The following is a 23,215-nucleotide window of genomic DNA, read 5'->3' on the forward strand; positions in this document are numbered from 1 at the left end:
CTTTCCAATACATATATTTCATTTTTAACGGCTGCATAATATTCTAACGACTGTGCCACAGTTGAGTTGGAATGTTGTGATACATTGATGAACATTTATCTTGTTTTCAAGTTTTCTCTGTTCCCTTGGTTTGAATTCCATTTCTTTCTTGATAGTGATGGCTAATAGCTTTTCCTATTTTTCTTAACCAATTCATGTCTTCACCAATGAGAAACATTGTAACGGTCAAAGATCTTTACTCAAAATATTCCTTCCACTGTTACCTCTTTTCTCTCCCTCCTCCATAGAGACCCCCCCCTCCCCCCCCACCAAATGCTATTAAAACGTTTTCATTCCCAGAGTCTCAAGCCAGGGGTTTTCCTTGACATTTCTGTTTGGTTTCAGATAATTCTTCTGAAATTTCCCTATAAACTGCTTTCCTTATTTTTCTTCTTTTGCCTTTTGTTTTCTTTCTCTTTTTTTGTATATCCGTACTCCATATTGTATTTTATATTCGCATGTCTGTATTCTAGAACTATTAACTAAAATGTTTTGTGCTTTTCCTGGCTGTTACCTCTACGGCAAGGCATTCATCCCATTCTGGCTGCAGCCTCCTAGCTTCCTCTCTCTGTCCCCAAGTAGCCCCTGCTCAGCCGCACGGCAGTCCCAGCCACTGCACTCTCCCCACTCTGCCCGCGTTGTTCTCTCAGCCCGGAATGGCCTTCGCTGTCAGCTATGGTTGGTCTTCAGAGTCCAGCTCAAAAGCCTGCTCTTTCAGGAAGCCTTCTCGGACCCCATTCTTAGCCAAAATCAATTGTTCTTTCCTCTGTGCTTTGCAGCCCTCCACCTTCAGTGTGCACTCATTAAGGAAAACACTTATTCAGTGCCTACGGTGTGCTCTGAAGAGCTGGGCAGATACAAGGAACACGCCTTGGTATCCACTCTCTGGGAATCTTCAGCCCCTCGGGAGATAGGCAAACACATCATTTCAACCCAGTATGGTAAAAGCTGAAGTGGAGGTAAGGGCGGGGCGCCACGGGAATAACGTGGAGCTGTGCCTTGGGGACGCAGCGCTCCCAACTGCTCTCATCTGCCTCCTGGAAGGGGAGAAATGTTCCTATGGTAGTGCCAACTAACCAAATTACAAGCGAGAAATGTGAGTATATGTTCTTCCAGTCCTGGTTGACTTTTCTTTGATGCATATTTTCCTTTAGTAAAGTTAAGTAAGGGATCCAGTTTTTAAATTCGCCTTTGGATGCCGGCCGCATCCGCCGTGGTACTCCGTCGATGCCGTGCATCCTCACCTGAGTGAACAAATGTCTCAGGTGTGCTCGAGCGAGGGACCAGTGAGTGGACACCAGGTACAGGTCCAACCCCATTATCCACATTTCCCGGAATCAGTCTACTTTTCACATCTTTCTTTCTCCCCTGAAATGGATGCACATTCCCCTCCAGATTTAGAATAGAAGTAATGACTCTTTCACGAAAGCCTGGAAAATATGACTTTTCCAGAAATGGTTTGGGTCGGTTAAAGATCCTCAGGCTCCTGGCACCTGGAGGACGGGCTGGGCCCTAGTCGCACGCATCTCTTCCGAGGCCCGATCGGGAATTCGCCCGGGCTGTCCCCCTCGGCCCGCAGGCCGGGTGCGGGGTCCCGGCGCAGGCCCTCCCCGCGCGGCGCGCGCCCCCGGGGCCTCTCCAGCTCTTCCCGCGGGCGCCCCCGTCCGCGCGTCGCTCCAGCCCGGATTTTGCGGCCCGCCCGGCGCCGCGCTCGCCGAGCAGGGAGCTGGCGCCGCCGAGGCCGCGGCGGCCGGGGTGTGGGGGCCGCGCTGCGCACGCGCGCACGCGGGGGTGGAGGGGCCCCCGCGCGCCCGGAACCCTCGCGCGGCCACCCAGCCGGGAGCCGCCCGGACCCCGGACCCCGCGCGCCCCGCTCATCCTTCCCCCGCCCGTGTGCGCTGCCCGCGGCCCGGGAGGAACATTCCCGGCCTCCCCGCCCGCCCGGCCTGCGCCTGCTCCCGCTCCTCCCCCGCCGCGTGTTTTCCGCCCCAGTAACGATCGTGCCCCACAAATAAGACTCGGATGCCCTTTGCCGAGCGCGCGGGAGGGCAGCAAGCGGGCCATTTTCAGGGCGCGTCTCCGGAGCCGCAAAAAGTCTTGTTTTCGCCCCAAAGTGGACGGTGTAGGAGCGGGGGCGGGCCGGGGGCCGCTTCCAACTGCTCCACACGCTCGAATAGTTGTCAGTAAAATCAAACTGACGTCAGCCCCGGGGAAAAAGATAGGTCTCTTTTGTTCTCCCGTTCTCCCCCCGGCTCCCCGGCGATCAAAGGCAAAAAACATTTTTTGGAGGTGGGGGGAAAGACAAAAAGGAAAAAAAAAAAATGGCCATGCCAAGAGAGAGCTTCCATTAGAGCTCCTGCCCGGGCGCTGGAATGTTTAATGAATGCATCGAGCCTTTTGATCACCCTCGCTCGGCTGGGTTCAGCAGTGCCGGAAGGTTAGTTGCATATCCTGTGGCTGATCTGAAATTCGATCAGCAGAGGGGGCCAAGAAAAGAAAAGCATTTTAATGGGAATCAATAGAGGATCCTAGGTCCTGGAAGGAAATACGTGTTGATTAAAAATGCCACAAGATTAAAAAATGTTCACTAGTTTGAAAAAAAAAAAAAAAAAAACAACCAGGAGAAAAAGGAGAGAGAGGGAGAGAAGGCGAGGGGGAGGAGGGGAAAAAACCCTTAGCAATCTATTTTCTGTGTGTGTTGCTGCCAGAGAGGCAGTCAGCAGACCAACAGTTTGTGTAATGCTTCAAGCTACAGCGGGCAAATTTAAAGCTGTATGCTCAGAACAACATAATAAATACTTACTGAAAATGCATTTCTGTTTCTAAGCGGGGTTCACTCATGCATAATACAAAACACCTAGGGCTGCAGAAGCGAGACACAGGGGGACAAATAAGGTGCACCGTGACTCAAGTTCTTAAAACTAAACTCTCGGGCTTTTAACAGTTGAGTTAAGAACATAGACTTGCTTTTTTTTTTTTTTTTTTTAAATAAAAAATGAAACTAATAGCTTTGAAAGACACTGCAGACTTAAATGGTCTGAAAGTTTTAAAGAGTTATTGTATGTATATATCTGAAATCTGGTATCTTTGAGTGTGAAGAGGAGGGTTGGGGCTGGGAAGGGAGTTAGTGGTAAATACCATATTGATTGGATTAGAGTGGAAAGTTATTGCCCTGTAGGTAGAGAAAGTGATCAACAACGTGATAAAAATGGGTGAGGGTTATATGGCTGTTTACCTACTACAGTGGGAAAGGCAAAAGGGTCTTTTAAACCCGCTTTAACACAAAAACACATGTGTACACCCTGTCTGCATGGCCTCTTGGAGAGGAATTAATAGCATTTCAATGTTTACACATTTAACAAACAAAGTTCCTTCATTATGATGAGGGAATTCAGATACCATTGGTGATGGAACCTTCCTTTCAAGAGTCCTTTATTTATTTATTGCTGAAGAAGATTAGCTCTGAGCTAACATCTGTGCCAGTTTTCCTCTATTTTATATGTAGGTCGCTGCCACAGCATGGCTGATGAGTGGTGTAGGTCCATGCCCGGGATCCCAGGGTGCCAAACTTAACCGCTGTGCCACAGGGCTGGCTCTCAACAGTGTTTTAGAGGCTCTCAATGGGCTCCTGCATTCTAGGATTCACCCATTACCCCTATTTTCCTTATTCTCAAGTTTTCTTTTAATCTCTCTGAAGACCATGAAAAGGAGCAAAGAGGTATTTCAGGGCAGTTTCCCTTGGATCTTCCCAATATTTGATTTCAGTAGTTTGGATAGAGCGGGATCCTTCAAAATTGAGATTTCCTTGTTCAGCAACAACTCCTCTTACCGCGATATTTTCTGGCTCTACCAGATTATAAAATCCTTGGAGGAAGGGGATTTATCTCTTTTCTCATTCGTGTTCCGACAGTGCTCCTGAAAACGAAACCTTGCACCTCAGGAGTAGTAGAGGGTGCTCTGGTTAATACAGTAGTAGTAAATCACACATTGATCACACTCTGAAATCCATTCAGAGAGGAAAATCTTTGCTGGGTAACTTCAGACAAGTGAGCCAGCACCTCTGAGCTTCAGCTTCCTCGTCTGTAAGAGGAGGGATGCTCATACCTCCCCAGCATGGCTTTTGTGAGTGGAATAATGTATGTGAAGCACACTGTGACATGTCTGGAGAGAGAGAGAGAAATTTGTTCCTTCTCCAAAGGTGCCCCTACCTGGGGGCCATGCCTCCGTTATTCATACTCTTGTGTAGTCCCTGCCTGGAATCTGGGCTGCAGCTGAAGTGATCCTTTGTGACTTTCAAGGCTAGATCATAAGAATCTTGCTGCTTCTTGTCAACCTACAAAAACAGAAACCAGTTTAAGAGGCAAAGCATTTATCTGGGGTGAAAGAATTGCAATTTTGGAAGCACAGATTCAGGTAGAAACCCAAATAGTGTCCCAATTACAGAAAAGGGGCTCTGGGTTTTTATGGTTAAATGGGGGGAAGATGAGGTAAGTTGTATGAAAGAAGGGTTCATTGGTGCTAGAAGAGGTAAGGCTAGGTTTGCACTTCATACATAGATTCGCTTGAGATTCAGTCATCAGGCCAAAGGCTAGACGTGTCCTTCATTGATTGGCTAGCGATTCCATCATCAGCAAAGTCCAGTTTCATCAGTCCTTACAAACAGGATATTCTTGTCCTTACTGACATCTTGGAATGTTGGTGGTTTGGTCCAGTTGAGAAGATAAAGAAAATAAGAGTGCAAGGCAATTCCTCTGAAATGGTTGCTCCGGCTCTATTTTAATATGGCTCCACTCATGTCATCTTTCACATTCTATACCTGGGTCTCTTGGAATGTTCCCTCTGAGACACTCCCTCTCAGGACCCAGCTGCATTCTTCCAGAGAAGCATGTGTAGGCCAGGATACCTGTAGCATGCAGCCTGATAGCATACAGTTGCTCCCTGCAATGAGCTCCCAGTCAGCAGGTAACATCAACTGGTAGCTAAGTGAATGAGCCAACTTGAATGTCCAGTTCTGTTGAACCTTCTGAACTTCAGCCCCAGCTGCTATCTGTAATTGTATGAAAGACCCCAAGCAAGAAGCGCCCAGCTGAGCTCAGTCAACCCACAGAACCATGCGAGATAATAAATAATAAATATATAAAATGAGCAAATGCTAGCTTTTATCACTATCTTAATTTCATAGTAGGTACTAAACCTGTTTGTTGAATAAACATAAGTGAAATAAGCTAGCTGCTTGCCAACCTCTTTCTTACCCCTTTCCTCCTGCCCCTGGGTTATTCTTCAGCCCGCAATCTTGCCTTAGTCCTTATTCCTGATGGCTATCAAGCTGAGTGTTGGCAACACAAAGACACAGAATTTTGTAAGCCCTTTGCTCCAGGGGCTCAGAGTCCAACTGGGAAGAGAAGACGCTTTTTCCAAGAAGGAGAAGCCATTTATGCACTGCTAGGTCCTGGCATAGCAATGAGTGTTGAACCATCTGTTGTTAAATGAAAATATTGTTTATTTTCTATAACATGTGCTTAGGAGGGGGAAAAGCTATCTGGGGTTTGAGCTGGCCTTTGTTCATAGGGATTTTTTTTTCTTCAGCTTCATTCTGGTGTAGTTGTACCTTTCGTGGGATTTTCAAAATGTCAGTGTGCAGGAGCACAAACTTCTGCCAGTTTAGGAGCCCCCAAAATGAGCAGATCTACTGTCTTATTTTATTTGTTTTAGGATGTATAATACTGAGTGATCACTTGGGAATATACATCCTCCCTTGTGTAGCACAGTCAGTGCCCCTTGGCCATGGGTGGAGAGTAAACCGTTTTTTTGGGGAAAGAATAGAGTTTGGGCACGGCCCCGTTTCTCTGAAACCTCCTGCATCTACTGTGCGCTTCATTTCCCAAGGCTACAGCGATCCCCAGAGGCTTCTCTCCCATCAAGAGTTATTCTACCCAGAAAGGGTATGAGAGAAGGGGAGGCGTGGGCAGGAAATCCATTGAGGCTCACCAATATGTAAAGTACAACTTAATTTTTGTGTTTTCTCTTGCATTTACTATAAAATGTTTAAAAAGATTGAACCTCCCCCCCCCAAAGCTTTTTCAATCTGATTGATAGATGTGTGTATCCATACACATAATGAGCCTGGTAAAAAAACATTTTTAGGAGCAAAGGGGTCAGCTACGACTCTTCACAGCTCTTCATACATCCTTCAAAAGTTGTATTCAGAATGCGATAGTTACAACAACCTGCTGGAACGGAAGTTGCTTTCTGCAATGCACCGGTTGGGGAGTGTAATGTGTTCTCATAAGATTCTGGCCAAATTTACATCCCACCCCTTGCTGCTATCTCTGGCTTGGTTGGCATCATCTCCACGGTGGCTTATCACGCTGCATTCCCGTCAGATGGTCAGGTCTCGAGATCAGCATCTCTGGGGTTGAGCCTGGCTCTTGAAATGCAGCCCATTTCATAAGCTTGAAAAGGGTGTACCATTCATTTAATTCTTCATTCATTCGTTCATTTATTCAACAACATCTATTATCTGTATACTCTGGGTCAAACACTGTATTAGGGCCTGGGGATACAGGGATGAACAAGACACAATCGTAGCCTTCCAACAGCTTCCAGGCTTGTTGGAAAGACCCGCAGTAATCAGATAAACACTGATGGAGAAACTGGAGTGATTTTGAAAACACAAGGACAGCAACAGGGATTAGACAAGGGGAAAGCCTCAGAGAGTCTGACCTAGAAAAATGGCTGGGAATCAGCCAGGTGAAGGCAGGGGCATGGGAAAATATATTTAGAAGGAAGATTGGAATTGCAATTATTTGAGATGTTGTGTGGAGGTTACTAATTCTGCCCTGGGATCTGTAAAGGCACCTAGACATTGGGATGCTTAAGCTAGTCCTGACATTTAAAAGGCAAATTTTAAACAGTGGCTAATGTAAGACATCATCACTCAGTCACCTTTTAAGCTATGAGCTGCTTTTTTAGACTCAATGTGCCCACTTTCACTTATGTCTCTCAGCAGTGACTTCTTTTGAGTTTCATCTGAATTAACGATAGTGGCTGCCATTTTCGAGAAGTGATTATTTTCTTCTACTTTTATGATTGTTGTACCTTAATGTCCTTGTTGATGTCGATTATGTTCTGTAATATTAGTGGCTTTCTTTTGTACCTACGAATTTTCCGAAGTGTTTGTACTTATTTTGTAGTTACATTATTTTAATTTCATTTTACTTTTTTTATTTTGGGACAATATATATATAACATAAAGTTTGCCATTTTAACCATTTTTAGTGTACAGTTCTGTGGCATTAAGTACATTCACATTGTTGTGCAACCGTCACCACCATCTGTCTCCGATAACTCCCCATTCTCTCCTTCTTCTGTCCCCTGGCAAGTCCCATTCTACTTGGTCTCTATGAATTTGACGACTCGAGGTACCTCATATAATCATTTTACACTTTGAGCTTTTTGGCAGAATCGCTGTCAGACTTGAAATGGTGCTAGAGAAAGATTTTACAAGATGAATTACTGAAATTTTTAATATGTTTAAGTGTGCTGCACACAGATTTTTAATTTTCCATGAATGTGTAATTTATTCCGAAGCTGGCTGTATCAGTGTGTCTCAAGTCATCATCCATGGGGTCAAAACTTTTAGCCTGATAAAGACTATTGAACAATTAGGATTGCATAATAGTACTATAAATTAAGTCATGAGATTCTATCTCATCTAATTTGATTGGATTTTCCTTCTATATGTAAAATGAAGTGTCCTCCAGCTAAAATAATCATATTCAGTATTCCTTAGCACAACTTGGTTATCAGCTCCCTTAATGTATGAAAGAAGATGAGTAATATTATGATGTATTTTTATAACCACTCATTTTACACATTTCTGAAGATGGTAAAAATAACATTTTATCTCACCCACAAATATGTGAGAAATAACACTTTATACCCTAATGTATAAAAATTTCTTAATTTAAATAGTAAAAGTGACTCTGAGAAATAAAGATAGGAGACTGTAGCTTACGGTGTCCCAAACCTTTGTAAAAACTATATCACACAGTAAGATTACAGACATACACTTAGATTATAAACAATTTTATTGCCAAGTTATCCATGTGAAAATTTAATTAATAAAAATTATCCATTGCAATAAAAATAATCTCCATAATGGCAAAATTTAGGCTTTTACAGCTTTCTGCTTTCAGTATGATGTCATCTTTGCCAGAATGATTTGAAAAAGGTTTTCGCTGTTAGAACTAATTTCTTTATAGAAATTCCAGTTCTTCGGTTGCAGTTAAGACAGAGGAACCTCATTAATTCTCACTTTGCTAATCCATAAACCCTATAATTTCCACAAAAATTCCTTAGCAATATCGTTTTACTTCACAGGAAACATTTTATTGCCAGGAGCTCTAGGCAAATCTCAAATCACGAAGAATTCATTACTTTTGCCAAATATACTGCAGGCCATTCACAAGCTGACTATCATAAAGTATTATGACTCAACTACAGTTATCTAAATAAACTAGTAAAGCAAATATCTTGATTGCAAAGTCTGATGTAAAAAAATGCACATGCACATGATGTGCATATATGCATATATTTCCATACATAAAAATATGTATTATGTGGTAGATTGTTATAATAATAGCCCCTAATAAATTATACTTTGCCGTATTCATGTCCCTTTGCAGCTCCTTCTATCAAGATGGGGAGTACATTTTTCCACCTTTGACTATGGGCTGGCCTTGTGACTTGATTTGACCAATAGAATATGGCGGAAGTGACGTTGGGTGTCTTCTGAGGCTAGGCTTCTAGAAGCTTTGGAGCCTCTCCTTTTGCTGTTTCATAACCCCAAGACTACCATGGTGTGAATAAGCTCAGGATAGAAGACCTTCTGGAGAGAAAGGCCCAGGTGAGTCCACCCAACCTGCCAGCTGATTGCAGCCCAGGAAAGGCCAGCAGCAGAGCTCTGCAGCCAATCCACAGAGTCATGAGGAATAATAAGACGCAGCTGTTTGAAACCACTAGGTTTTGGAGTGTTTTGTTGTGCAGTCATCTAGAACTGGTGAAGAAACTGGTATCTGGCAGTGGGCACAATTGTAGCAGAACTCTGAAGCATGTGGCACTGGCTTTGGGACTGGGTGGCAGGTGGAGGCTGAAAGGGTAGCAAGGAGTTTGTCAGCAGAATTGCAAGAACAATGAGAAAATTGCTACTGGAGCTGGAAACGAGAGACCCATGTTGTGTATATGGGGAAACTGATGCCACAGTAACTTGGAAGATAGAAAATGTGCCTAATGAACTTGTAGACTTGGCCACGGCAAAATTTTGAAAGTGTGAATTGATTTTTTTTTTTAACCTAGGAAGAGAGAAATGAACCAAAGAATGAAATGTTTAGTGTATAATTAGAACTTGCAGGGAATATAAAACAGCCAGGACTTTTTTTTTGGTTAGAAAATGAAACTATTTCACATTTCTAGTGTTTCCAGTCAGCAAAAGATTCTCAAAATGAGAAATGGCCTGAAGGTAAACATTGAATCAAATGTGTGGTCATAAGATCTTTGTTAAGACTTCAGAAAAATTTAAGGATGTACCTAACTAACTTTCTCAGCCAGACAAAATAGTTTCTAAGAATCCTAAGGGCATTATCCCATAGCCACTTGAACACGTGTAAAGCAGAGAGAGGCATGTCTTAAAGGAATTATGGATGTGCCTTTTGTGCCTGGAGAGAGACACTATAAAATTCATAGGAAACCCACAAAGTTTTTTGAGTGTATTGTATTTACAAGAGCACTGTCAGCTTGGACTGAAATGGGGGAGAGAGAGTTCAGAATGAAAAAGAGGCTTCTGAGCTCCCAACTTTCTATGGGCAGAAAGAAGGTGGAAGAAAGCTTCTTAGCTGCAAACATGGACCATTTCTTATGATAAAGGAAAGGTGTCTCAGAAGATAAAGCCATGAGACTTGGGGCAGAGCCAAGAGCTGGGGAGAACAATAATTGAGGGAACCTCTCTTAGGGAGCACCACTGGTCTCCCATAAAGGAATACTCCTTGTTCCTGGAAGAGGAGACCTAAAACACGTGCCCAGCTGGATTTCGGAACTGTTATGGACCACAGACGGTTCTGTGCCTCTGTGAGATGCCTACCACAGCATGGCTTGACAAGCAGTGCGTAGGTCCACGCCCAGGATCTGAACTAGCGAACCCCGGACCCCCAAAGTGGAAAGGTGAGAACTTAACTACTGTGCCACTGGGCTGGCCCCTGTCTCCCTTTTCTTTAAATGGGAGTGTCTATTGCAGTGATTTTGTTCCTCTCTTTCCATTGTAGATGAGGTATGTGGGCAGATAATGGTCTTTTTAGTTCCCACATGTCTGCATGAAGAGGAGCCACAGCAAAGAGCTGCATGTAGGTAGCATCCTGCATTTGGATTTGAACCACATGAGATCATGGGCTCTGAGCCTGACGCTGGGATTGGGTGAGACTTTGGGGATTTTGCATGGGAAGCAGACATGAGTCACTGGGACCCAAGGGGAGACTGTGGTACAATAATATGCACGTTGATGGTTCTCATGCATTTTTTGTGACGTGAGTTTTCTGTTCCTCCCCTCAAGAGGTTATTTCCTCACTCCGTGAACGTGGGCTGGCCTTATAACTTGCTCTGACCAATGGAATATAGCAGAAGTGACATGGTACAACTTCTGAGGCTAGGCTTAAGAGGCTTGGGACCCTCTGCTTTTGTTGTCTTGGACATCTGAGCTCATCTTCCTGTGGAAAAGCCCAGCATAAATGACCATGAGAGAATGAGAGAGGCTCAGCTATCTGAGCACAGACCCCAGCTGGTCCACCAATTAATATGGTTGTGTGAGTCGGCCCAAGTGAGAGCAGCAGAAGTCCTGCCTGGCCAACCCACAGAATCATGAGAAATAATAAATTGTTGTTTTGAACCACTAGGTTTTAGGGTGGTTGGTTGGACAACGTTAGATAACTGATAAGTTAGCGTTTGGTACTGATTGGTGTGACTAAAGGATTTCTTTAATGATTTTGCCTGCTTGTAGTAGTACAGCTCCTCACCGAGTGGCTTGGGTGGCAGTGTGATTCCCTTGGCTGTCGAAAGTTGTTAAAACTGGGAAACTTTAAGAAGAAAGGGCGAAAGGAACTTGGAGTGCTCCAGGACCAGTTCAGTGGCTTGGGAGCGGCATTGCCACACTAAGCAAAGGTTTTACACTTAAATTTACCTGAAATAAAATTCTAGCTCCAGCATTTCTTAAGTTTTTAAAAAAATTAATGAACTTTATTTTTAAGAACAGTTTTGGGTTCACAGCAAAACTGAGCGAAAAGTACACAGATTTCCCATATACTCCCTGGACCCTCACAGGCACACGGACATGCACACGTCCCTCCCCCACTGCCCACACCTCGCGTCACAGTGGTACATTTGTTACAATTGATGAAGCTACATTTATACACCATTATCACCCAAAGTCCATAATTTATATTGGAGTTCACTCTTGGTGTTGTACATTCTATGGGTTTTGAAAAATGTACAATGATGTTTCCACCAGTATAGTATCGTACAGAGTAGTTTCACTGCCCTAAAAATCCTCTGTGCTCTCCCTGTTCGGACTCCCCTCCTCCTTACCTCTCCTCTGGCAACCACTAATCTTTTTACTCTCTCCATAGTTTAGCTGTTACCAGAATGTCATATGGTTGGAATCAGACAGTAGGTAGGCTTTTCAGATTGGCTTCTTTCACTTAGTAAGATGAATTTCTTTTCTTGGCTCCTTTCTTTTTAGCGCTGGATAATATTCCATTGTCTGGATGTACCACAGTTTATTTATCCCATTCAACTACTGAAAGACATGTTGGTTGCTTTCAAGTTTTGGCAATGATGAATAAAGCTGCCATAAACATCCACATGCAGGTTTTTATGAGGACATTTGTTACTTCATTTGGGTAAATAGCAGGCAACATATTTGCTAGAGGGTATGGTAAGAGTATGTTTAGTTTTGTTAGAAACTGCCCAACTGTCTTCCAAAGTGGCCATACTATTTTGCATTCACACCAGCATGAGCTCCACATTCTTGCCAGCATTTGGTGTTGTCAGTCTCTTGGATTTTGGCCGTTCTAATAGGTGTGTAGTGCTACCTCATTGTTGTTTTAATGTGCCTTTCCCTGATGACATATGAGATGGAGCTCTTTTCATATACTTACTTGGCATCCTGTATGTCTTCTTTGGTGAGGTGTCTGTTCAGGTCTTTTGCTCATTATTTAATTGGGTTGTTCATTTTCATATTGTTGAGTTTTAAGAGTTCTTTGTATATTATGGATCAGCCTTTTATCAGATGTGTCTTTTGCAAATGTGGCTTGTCTTTTCATTCTCCTGACATTGTCTTTTATAGAACAGAAGTTTTTGATTTAATGAAGTCCAGCTTATCTATCATTTCTTTCATGGATCCTGTCTGTGGTGTTGTATCTAAAAAGTCATTGCCATACCCAAAGTCATCTAAGTCTTCTCCTATATTATCTTCTAATAGTTTTATAGTCTTGCATTTTACATTTAGGCCTATGATCCATTTCAAGTTAACTTTTGTGAAAGGTGTAAAGTCTGTGTCTAGATTCTTTTATTTTTTTTTTTTGCACGTTGATGTCCAGTTGTTCCGGCATCATTTGTTAAAGAGACTGTCTTTGCTTCATTGTATTGCCTTTGCTCCTTTGTCAAAGATCAGTTGACTATATTTATGTGGGTTCATTTCCGGACTCTGTATTCTGTTCCATCAATCTATTTGTCTCCTTTCACCGGTATCACACTGTCTTGATTACTGTCACTTTATAGTAAGTCTTGACGCCAGCTAGTGTCAGTCCTCCAACTTTTTTCTTCTTTTTCAATATTATGTTGGCTATTTTGGGTCTTTTGCCTCTCCATATAAATTTTAGAATCAGATTGTCAATATCTACAAATTAAATTGCTGGGATTTTGATTGAGATTGCACTAAATCTATGGATCAATTTGGAAAGAACTGACATCTTGACAATATTGAATCTTCCTATTCATAAACATGGACTATCTCTCCATTTATTTATTCTTTGATTTCATTCATCAGAGTTTTTGTAGTTTTCCTCATATACGTCTCATACATATTTTGTGTGATTTATGCCTAAGTATTTCATTTTTTTGGTTGCTAATGTACATAGTATTGTGTTTTTAATTTTAAATTTCACTTGTTCGTTGTTGGTATATGGGAAAGTGATTGGCCTTTGTATATTTACCTTATATTCTGCAACCTTGCTATAATCACTTACTGGTTCCAGGAGTTTTTTTGTTGATTCTTTAGGATTTTCTACATAGATGATCATGTCCTCTGTGAGCAAAGATAGTTTTATTTCTTCCTTCCCAATATGTATACCTTTTACTTCCTTTTCTTGTCTTACTGCCTTAACTAGGACTTCCAGAGTGATGTTGAAAAGCAATGATGAGAGGGGACATCCTTATCTTGTCTTTATCTTTGTGAGAAAGCTTTCAGTTTTTCACCATTAAGTATGATGTTAGCTGAATGTTTTTTGTAAATATTCTCTATCAAGTTAAGGAAGTTCCCCTCTATTCCTAGCTTACTGAGAGTTTTTTTAACGAATGGGTGTTGGATTTTGTCAAATGATTTTTTTTGCATCTATTAATATGATCATGTGACTTTTCTTTTTTAGCTAGTTGATGTGATGAATTACATTGATTGATTTTTCAAATGTTGAACTGGTCTTACATACTTGGGATAAATCCCACTTGGTTGTGGTGTAGGATTCTTGATATACATTCTTGGATTTGATTTGTGAATACTTTGTTGAAAAGTTTTACATCTATGTTCCTGAGAGATGTTGGTCTGTAGTTTTTTTTTTCTTGTAATGTCTTTGCTTTTGGTATTAGAGTGATGCTGGACTCATAGAATAAGTAGGAAGTATTACTTCTGTTTCTATCTTTTGGAAGAGATTGTAGAGAATTGGTATAATTTCTTCCTTCAATGTTTGGTGGCATTCACTGGTGAACCCTTTTGCCCTGGTGCTTTCCATTTTGGAAGGTTAATTATGGATTCAATTTCTTTAGTAGAGATAGGCCTCTTCAGATTGTCTATTTTTTCTTGTATGAGTTTTGGCAGATTGTGTCTTTCAAGGAATTGGTCATTTCATCTAGGTTATCAAATTTGTGGGCATAGAGTGTTCATACTATTTCTCTATTATCCTTTTAATGTTCATGGAATCTGTAGTGATGTCCCCTCTTTTATTTCTGCTTTAGTAATTTGTGTCTTCTTTTTTTTCTTCCTTTAGTTAGCTTGGTTAGAGGCTTATCACTTTTACTGATCTTTTCAAAGAACCACTGTTTTTGCTTGTTGATTTTTTCTATTGATTCCCTGTTTTCAATTTCATTGATCTCTGCTCTAATTCTTATTATTTCTTTTCTTCTGCTTACTTTGGATTTAATTTGCTCTTCTTTTTCTAGTTTCCTTAGGTGGAAGCTTTGATGTTTGATTTTAGATCTTTGTTCTTTCCTAATATATGCATTCAGTGCTATAAATTTCCCTCTAAGTACTGCCTTCTCTGCATCACATAAATTTTGATAAGTAGCATTTCCATTTTTGTTTAGGTAAAAATATTTTAAAATTTCTCTTGCTATTTCTTTTTTGACCCATGTGTTATTTAGAAGTGTTTTGTCTAATTCCATGTATTTTGGGATTTTCTATCTATCTTTCTTGTATTGACTTCCAGTTTAATTGCATGAGATCTGAGAGCATACACTGTATGATTTTTATTCTTTTAAATTTGTTAGAGTGTGTTCATGGCCCAGTATGTGGTCTATCTCAGTGAATGTTCTGTGTGAGCTTGGGAAGAATGTGCAAACTGCTGTTGTTTGATAAAGTCGCCTATAGTTGTCAATTATATCCAGTTGATTGAAGGTGTTGTGGCGATCAATTATGTCCTTACTGATTTTTCTGCTGGCTAAATTTGTATATCTCTGATAAGGAGGTGCTAATGTCGACAACTGTAACAGTGGATTAATCTATTTTTCCTCACAGTTCTATCAGTTTTTGCCCCATGTATTTTGATGCTTTGTTGTTAGATACATACACATTAAGGATTTTTATGTCTTGCTGGAGAATTGATCCCTTTATCATTAAGTAATGCCCTTCTTTATTCCTGATAACTTTCCTGGCTCTGAAGTCTGCTCTGTCTAAAATTAATATAGACACTTCTGCTTTCTTTTGATTAGTGTTGGCCTGGTATATCTTCCTCCATCTGTTTACTTTTGAACTGTCTGTGTCTTTATATTTAGAGTGTTTTTTTTTGTAGATAATATATAGTTAGATCTTGGGTTTTGATCCATTCTGACAACCTGTGTCCTTTTTTTTTTTTTTGGTGAGGAAGATTGGCCCTGAGCTAACATCTGTTGCCAATCTTCCTCTTTTTGCTTGAGGAAGATTGTTGCTAAGCTAACATCTATGCCAATATTCCTCTTTGCATGTGGGATGTCACCACAGCCTGGCTTGGTGAGCAGTGTGTAGGTCTGTGCCTGGGATCTGAACTCATGAACCATGGGCCACTGAAGCAGAGCATGTGATCTTAACCACTATGCCACCAGCCCTGCCCACAATCTCTGTCTTTTAATTGGTATGTAGACCATTGACATTTGAAGTGGTTATTGATATAGTTGGATTAATTTTACTATATTTGTTACTGTTTTCTATTTGTTGCCCTTGCTCTTTGTTTCTATTTTTGATTTTCACACATTTTATATCTTGTGTGGTTTTAATTTAGTATTTTTTATGATTCCAGTTTCTTTTCTTTCTAAGTATAGCAATTATACTTCTTTTTTTAAACTTTTTTTAGTGGTTTCCCTAGAGTTTGCTATATACATTTACTACTAGTCCAAGTCCACTTTCAAATAACGCTATACCACTTCATGGGTAGTGCAAGTACTTTATAGTAACAAAATATTCCTAATTCCTCCCTCTCATCTCTCATATCATTGCTGTCATTCATTTCACTTATTCATAAGCATACATAATCTAGTACATTGTTGCCATTATTTTGAACAAACTGTTATCTGTCAGATCAATTAAAAATTAGAAAAATAAAAGTTTCTGTTTTACCTTCACTCATTCATTCTCCACTGCTCTTCCTTTTTTAATATAGATTCGAGTTTCTGACCTATATCATTTTCCTTCTCTTTGAAGAACTACTTTTTTTTTTTGAGGAAGATTAGCCCTGAGCTAACATCTGTTGCCAATTCTCCTCTTTTTGCTGAGGAAGACTGGCCCTGAGCTAACATTCGTACCCACCTTCCTCCACTTTATATGTGGGATGCCTACCACAGCATGGCTTGCCAAGCAGTGCCATGTCTACACCCAGGATTCAAACCAGCGAACCCCAGGCTGCCAAAGCAGAATGTGTGCACTTAACTGCTGCGCCACAGGGCGAGCCCCTGAAGAACTACTTTTAACATTTCTTGCAAGGCAGGTCTACTGGCAACAAATTTCTTCAGTTTTGTTTGTCTAAGAAAGTCTTTATTTCTTCTTCATTTCTGATGGATAATTTCACAGAGTATAGAATTCTAGATTGGTAGGATTTTTTTTCTTAACATTTTAAATATTTCACTCTACTTCCTTTCTGGCTTTCATGGTTTCTGAGGAGAGGTTGGATATAATTCTTACCTTTGCTCCTCTGTAGGTATGATTTTTACTTCCTTCAATTTCATTCAAGGTTTTTCTTTACCTTTGATTTTATGAACTTTGAATATGATATGCCTAGTGGTGAGATTTTCTTTTTTGGCATTTATCTTGCTTGGTGTCAGTGTTTTTGAGATTCCTGGATCTGTGGTTCGGCATCTAACATTGATTTGGGGAAACTTTTAGTCATTGTTACTTCAAATATTGCTTCTGTTTCTCTCTTTCTTCTCCCTTTTTTTTTTTTTTTTGAGGAAGATTAGCCCTGAGCTAACATCTACTGTCAATCCCCCTCTTTCCACTGAGGAAGACTAGCCCTGAGCTAACATCTGTGCCCATCTTCCTCTACTGTATATGTGGGACGCCTACCACAGCATGGCTTGCCAAGCGGTGCCATGTCTGCACCTGGGATCTGAACCGGCGAACCCGGGGCTGCTGAAGCAGAATATGCGCACGTAACTGCTGCACCACCGGACTGGCCCCTTTCTTCTCCTTTTTATATTCCCATTATGCATATCTTGTACCTTCTGTAGTTGTCTCATAGTTTTTGGATATTCTATTCTGTTTTTATTCAGTCTTTTGTCTGTTTACTTTTAAGTTTCTATTGTCACATCCTCAAGCTCAGACATTCTTTCCTCAGCCACGTGTGGTCTATTAATGAGCCCACGAAAGGCGTTCTTCAGCTTCGTTACAGTGTTTTTGATCTCTAGCATTTCTTTCTGATTCTTTCTTAGAATTTCCATTTCTCTGTTTACATTATCCATCTGTTCTTCCATGTTGTCTACATTTTCCATTAAATCCCTTAGCATATTAATCATAGTTTAAAAAGTCTGCTGGTCTGATAATTCCAACATTCCTGTGATATCTGACTTGGATTCTGATGCTTGTTCAATCTCTTCCAACTGTGTTTTTTGCCCTTTAGTATGCCTTGTAATTTTTTCTTTAGAGCTGGACATGATACATAGGGTACAAGGAATGCAGTGAATAGGAACTTAGGAATGTGGTCATAAGATGTAGGGGGAGGGGCAGTTCTGTAGGTCTCATTGTTTTTGGTGAGCCTGAGCCCCTGGACTGCGAACTTCAAGAGTGAGTCTCACTTTTCTCCCTCCTTAAGTGGGACAGGACGTCTAGAGAGGGCTGGATTGGGTATTTCCCTTCTCCCACTTGGAGGGCTTGAGTGAGGTAGAGTTGGTATTTCCCTTCCCCCGGGTTGGTTAGGCTCTGGTGAAATAGTTTTTCCTGAGGGCAAGACTTGTTAAGAAGAACAGAATGCTCTGGCATGTTTCAAAATGGTTTCTTTCCCCGTCTTCCTGATGGAAGCACAAGGGGATTTTTCTCTGATACTATGAAGACCTGGTTGACAAAACTCACAGAAGTTTGGGTTTCCTCTTATGATTAGGTCTCCTTGGAGTTTTTGACTTTGGAACTCATCCACGTTGAGCCTCCAGCCGTTTGTCAGTTACAGTCCTGGGGTTCCCACCTTGGCTCTGGTTTCTGTGGCTTTTTCTGCTCATGGTGTCTCCTGTGGTACATTGGGATTCTCTGTATTTGCTTGTGTGTCTCCAACTTTGGGAGCAGTGGTTTGCCGTGTGACCTCACTTCTTTGGTGAATCTAAGCAAAATTGTTGATTTTTCAGTTTGTTCAGTTTTCGCTTGTTAGGACAGAGTGGGGACATTAAGCTCCTTATACTGACTGGAGACCGGAAGTCTTCCTTATACTCCTTATACAGACTGGAGACCGGAAGTCTTCCTTATGAACTTTTTGATCCTTGACAACTAAGTGTTCTGGACCTCAGGGTCCTCATCTGTGAATGAAGATTATAATCCTTATGTGGCACAATTGTGAGAATTAAGTCAGATCGTGTATGTAAATCTGTTATAGGTGCTTGAGAAATGGCAGCTGTGGTCAGGGACTCTCTTCTCTGAAGCTCAGCTCTTCATTTGGGGAGAGCTGTGGGACTGGATGCTTGGCCCATGCTGTCTACTCAAGGCCATTTTATCATCATCCTTATGTTCCACTGGTTCCTGGATTATTCGGGGGAAAAAGGGTATGTTCCTCCTACAGTAAGAGTGGCATCCTCAAGCATCAACTTCTGTTAAAACACAGCCATGAGCTGATCCCCCCACTGTGGGCAGGAAGCACACAAGGAGCTCTCTCCTTGGACCACAGGCTTCAGGTCAGCCATGAATCTAAGCAGCAGAGCAACAAACAGTGACAAGGCAGCAGCAAACCATGGAACAACTTATGAAGCATGGAAAAGACTCTTCGGTTTCCCATTGGTATTTAAGCCACATTCTAAGTCTCAGAGAACAATCACTGTCAGGCGCATTATCTTTGAATACAAAGGACAACAAAGTGTAACACAGTCTGCCATTGAGTCCAACATTCTTGTTGGTAATGTTTTCAATTTTTTATTTTTCTCACTACTTGACAATATCGTGATTTCTTCCTCCAGGGGATGAAACTCCAGTTCTCTGCCTATTTCTCTGCTTAGCTATTATTTGAGGTTCTATCATAAGCCTCTGGCAGACTGCAGACACAGAAACCTTTTCTCTTTTAAGCCTACACACATGATACCCGGTTTCCATTCATCTTTCTTCCGCTTTGCTCACGGATGATGCTGAAGACAGACCCTAAGATCTCACTAATCTTGAGAATTAGGTTGAGGATTCTGAGCTCGTGATTGTTGAATCAAGTCATGCAGACTTGGCGAACTGTCCCTGCCAAGTGCCCCTATTATCTGAATTAAAAATATGATGCCCGTTTCCAAGCTGGGCGCTCATTCCAAAAACTGCTATGTTTTCTGGCATCATTTAACTCTTAGGTCATCATAGCTTAAAATACAGCACTGCCTTCTCCTGTTAACACCTAATAATAAGACCCTGTGTCACTTTGGAAAAGCCCTGTCAATATTATGGTACTTTTTATTTGGAAAATGAAAAAAACAAATCTGACTATTTCCTCCTAAACAAGCTAGGGAGCAAGTAAGCAAGCAGACTTAGCGTTTATATTAATATGCCATGATTTTTAAGTTGAAGCATCTTTCAAGATAAAAACGCATTTAAAAAATTACTGTTTTGCATTTAGCCAAGGTTTGTTGTTTCTTTTGCAACTTTAATGACCGCTCAAGGAGAGATTTTGTGCTTATCAGAGGGACCATGAGTTACCAAAGGTTGAAAAGACTGTGGTAGATTTCAGTTTTATTATAAAGTCACTGCTCATTGGAAGCAATAATTCTGTCTGTGTTTCCTTTGAAAGAGAAGCCAAGGTACAGGCAGGCTCATCACAGAAAAACAGCACATTGAGAAACTCGGCTCTATAAATTGATTTGGCCAAATTTCTGGATTTGAAGGGAATTGGAAGAAGCTCTGGCGCTGTGGCGAGCACAGAGGAATCAGGCGTGTGGATGTTGGGACGTCTTGTGCTGGCCTTGTGTCCGCCGTGTCGCTGTGGGTCGGCATTTTTTTAAGCAGTCATCGAGTGGGTGAGGGGTGACCCTGGCTGGTGCTGCAGCCCGTGGTGCTCCTAAGTGACAGTGACCACTCATTCAGCCACAGTGTGACCTTTGGGGGGAATGCCTGCCACTCGCCCACTTGGGAGAATCCCAGACTTTCAGGCCACATGCTCCCCGCCTATGAAATGAGGGATTTGGGTGAGATGATCTGTAGGGTCTCCTTCTATTCTGAAATGCTACGAGTCCTTGAAATTAAGCCCATTCCATCTAAAAGTGGAACCCCAAACCTTGAGGGTGTGTGCATGAGAAGAATGGATTATATTACAGATAGTAAGATAAGATGCTCCTTTTAGCCTTATTTCTGCCTTTTTTTCCTCCATCTTGAAGAGTTTTTTTACTCAGCGTCCTGCTTGCTCTGTGCTGAGTAGATTCAGAAGATTTGATGGAGGAAATGGCTAACACATGAAATAATATCAATATGAGGCCATGTGTAATTCCATGTGGAACAGAGCTGTGGGGCAGCGTTGAAAGGAAGAGGTGACCTTGTTCACGTTTTTGTGCAAATTTTATCACATCAACGAGGCCTGGCCTGACCTCCTTTTTACTGTTTCACCTTAACCCCTGCACCTTGAGTCATCTCCCTTGCTCTTGTCTCCTTTCTTTTTTGTCTGCTTCTGTTTACATATGTATCCTCAGGGCCTAGCACAGTGCCTCCGCAAATTAGTAGGCACTTAATAGGTATTTGTTGAATGACTGAATGAGAGAGAGCAGGGAGAGAGCACTAAGGAGAGGTGGGACTAAGGTGGCCTTGTTTTTTTTTTCTAACATCTGTTGACAATCTTCTTCTTCTTTTTTTTTTTCTTCTTCTCCTGAAAGCCCCCAGTACATAGTTGTATATTCTAGTTGAGTGCCTCTGCTTGTGCTATGTGGGACGCCGCCTCAGCATGGCCTGATGAGCGGTGCCATGTCCGTGCCCAGGATCCGAACCAGCGAAACCCTGGGCTGCCGAAGCGGAGCGCGGGAACTCAACCACTCGGCCACGGGGCCGGCTCCTAAGGTGGCCTTTGCAGTGAGGGCTTGAGGTGGCCTGTAAAAGGCAGGGCTGCCTTAACGATAGGTTGATGACTATCTCTTCTGGGCATTGCTTGGTGAGATGGGTCCAGGGAGAATCCTAGAGACCTCCCATCCTGCCTTCCCCATGGACACATTAGTCCTCTGAGGAGGCCATTCTGATTGTACCTGAACTTTTTATTTTGGACATAAGACATCACTGGCTTGTGGCTTCCTTTCACTCCAGAGCAGGCCATTGTTCAAGATGCTTCTCAACGCCCAGTCACTCAAACAGCAGCTGTTCACGGTGCATCGTGGGGGCCTTGCAGAGGAAAATGAGGTTGGTGCTAAAGTGATTTGAGGGATCGTCCAATCTGGCACTTGTTCCCCAACATTGATTGCGTGTTAGGAACCCCTGGAGAGCTGTTAAAGAATATAGGGCTGTGGCCTCTGCCCCTCCCCCCAGATTCTAACTTAATTGGTCTAGGAAGGAGGGTCCCAAGCCCCAGAGTTGGTTTACAAGCTCCCCAGATGATTCTAATATGCAGCCAGGGTTCGGGCCACCAACTCATCTACTTCCCTCCTTTTGTTCATGAGGGAACCCAGGCCCAGAGAACTCCAGTGACTGGTCTGAAAGGGATAGGCTGTTATTCCCTTCAGAGACACAGCTGAGGAGCTGCAAGGCTTCTTTGGGTTGGCAATTTTCAGTTGGCCTGATTCTGTGGAGAATGAAGTCAATCGAGGCTAGATAATTAAGTCATAGATTCAGATCAAATATTAGAGAAGTGGAAGGGACCTACTGGCTGATGGGAAGCCTGGTGATGAAGCTACAGAGGTGTGTACCAGAGGGACCCATGTGTCATGGAGACCACAGACACCTAACAAGGAGCCTTCCAAGGAGCCACGAATAAAGGGGTTGAAGATGGTTGATGCTGCAGGGTCATGAAAGGGAATTGTCCTGACTTTGTTGTTTCGTGGAAAGCCTTAATTGCAGAGCCTCGTCTTGACATGCTCTGCTCTGGTGTCCCAGGAGTGCCAGGCTGGGCTTCCCTGGGAAGCCTTCATGAGAGGCCTTTCTGAGTTTGGTCTGACAGTAGTGCTGTGCCACTGCGTTAGAGAAATCAAGGCTTCCCTTTTCTGTTGGGTGTTTGCAATCATGCTGGGGAAGAGGAAGGAACAATACACCTTTGCGATCAATCTGCTGTTCTCAGACAGACACATCATGGAAGAACACGCTGTCACTGCCACCTAGGACAACTGAAGCTCCAACAGAGCCCTCTTATCCAGTTAGTGATGGTTAAAAAATACTGACTCCAAGTGACAAACCAAATGAAAGGATAAAGGCTCTGGAGAACCCAGGAGGTGGGGGAGGCCCCCTCTCAGTGTTCTTTTCTTCTAGAGCTAATGAGACACCAAGGGGTGGCTCTGCCTTGAAGCCAGGCAGACGTGGGGCTGAGCATCTTTGTTCCTGCTTCTATCATTCACTGCTTTTGTGGCTCCCAGGTCCCTTGGCTGTTCTGTGGGAAGGGACTGTGGTGGTCCCTATTGAAGGCAGCTGCCCTAAAAGAGAACTGTGGTCAGTGGTTAGCCCCATCAATATTTCAGACCACCTGGAGGATACTGGGCAGTGGACAAGATTTACAAGAGGTTGCTTCTTGGGGAGGGAGATTCATTCAAGAGACATTTATCAAATTCTTATTTTAACCTCTGCTAAGCTTGGGAGAGGGCAGTGGTGGTTTTAGATATACTCAGAAAGAAAAAATTCAAAAACAATGAGCTGGACAGGAGAGCATAAATGCATCTCTCTCTCCCTTTCTGCTTGTGGTTATAATTATTGGGGAAAGGAAGCCCTGTCTAAGAATTTGCTCTGGCTCAAAGAACAGGTGAACTACAATTTCATAGTTGTGTATTCTTTGTGAAGTTGAGAGGAAAGATTAGGGAAAGGTGTTTGCTGTTTCTAGAAGGCTGTTCT

The 23,215-nt window shown here is 42.3% G+C and overlaps 1 long non-coding RNA gene across 1 annotated transcript in view; it reads left to right on the plus strand.

Moving 5' to 3' along the window:
* Positions 1 to 2,033: 2,033 nt before the first annotated feature.
* LOC124243504 (uncharacterized) overlaps positions 2,034 to 23,215 on the plus strand; it is a 29,018-nt gene continuing 7,836 nt past the window's right edge. The window contains exons 1-2 of the long non-coding RNA XR_006889692.1: positions 2,034 to 2,476; positions 8,727 to 8,947. This is a non-coding gene — a long non-coding RNA (uncharacterized LOC124243504). The remainder of the gene's footprint in view (positions 2,477 to 8,726; positions 8,948 to 23,215) is intronic.

Source organism: Equus quagga, chromosome 8, assembly GCF_021613505.1.
Source record: "Equus quagga isolate Etosha38 chromosome 8, UCLA_HA_Equagga_1.0, whole genome shotgun sequence".
Taxonomy (NCBI): domain Eukaryota; kingdom Metazoa; phylum Chordata; class Mammalia; order Perissodactyla; family Equidae; genus Equus; species Equus quagga.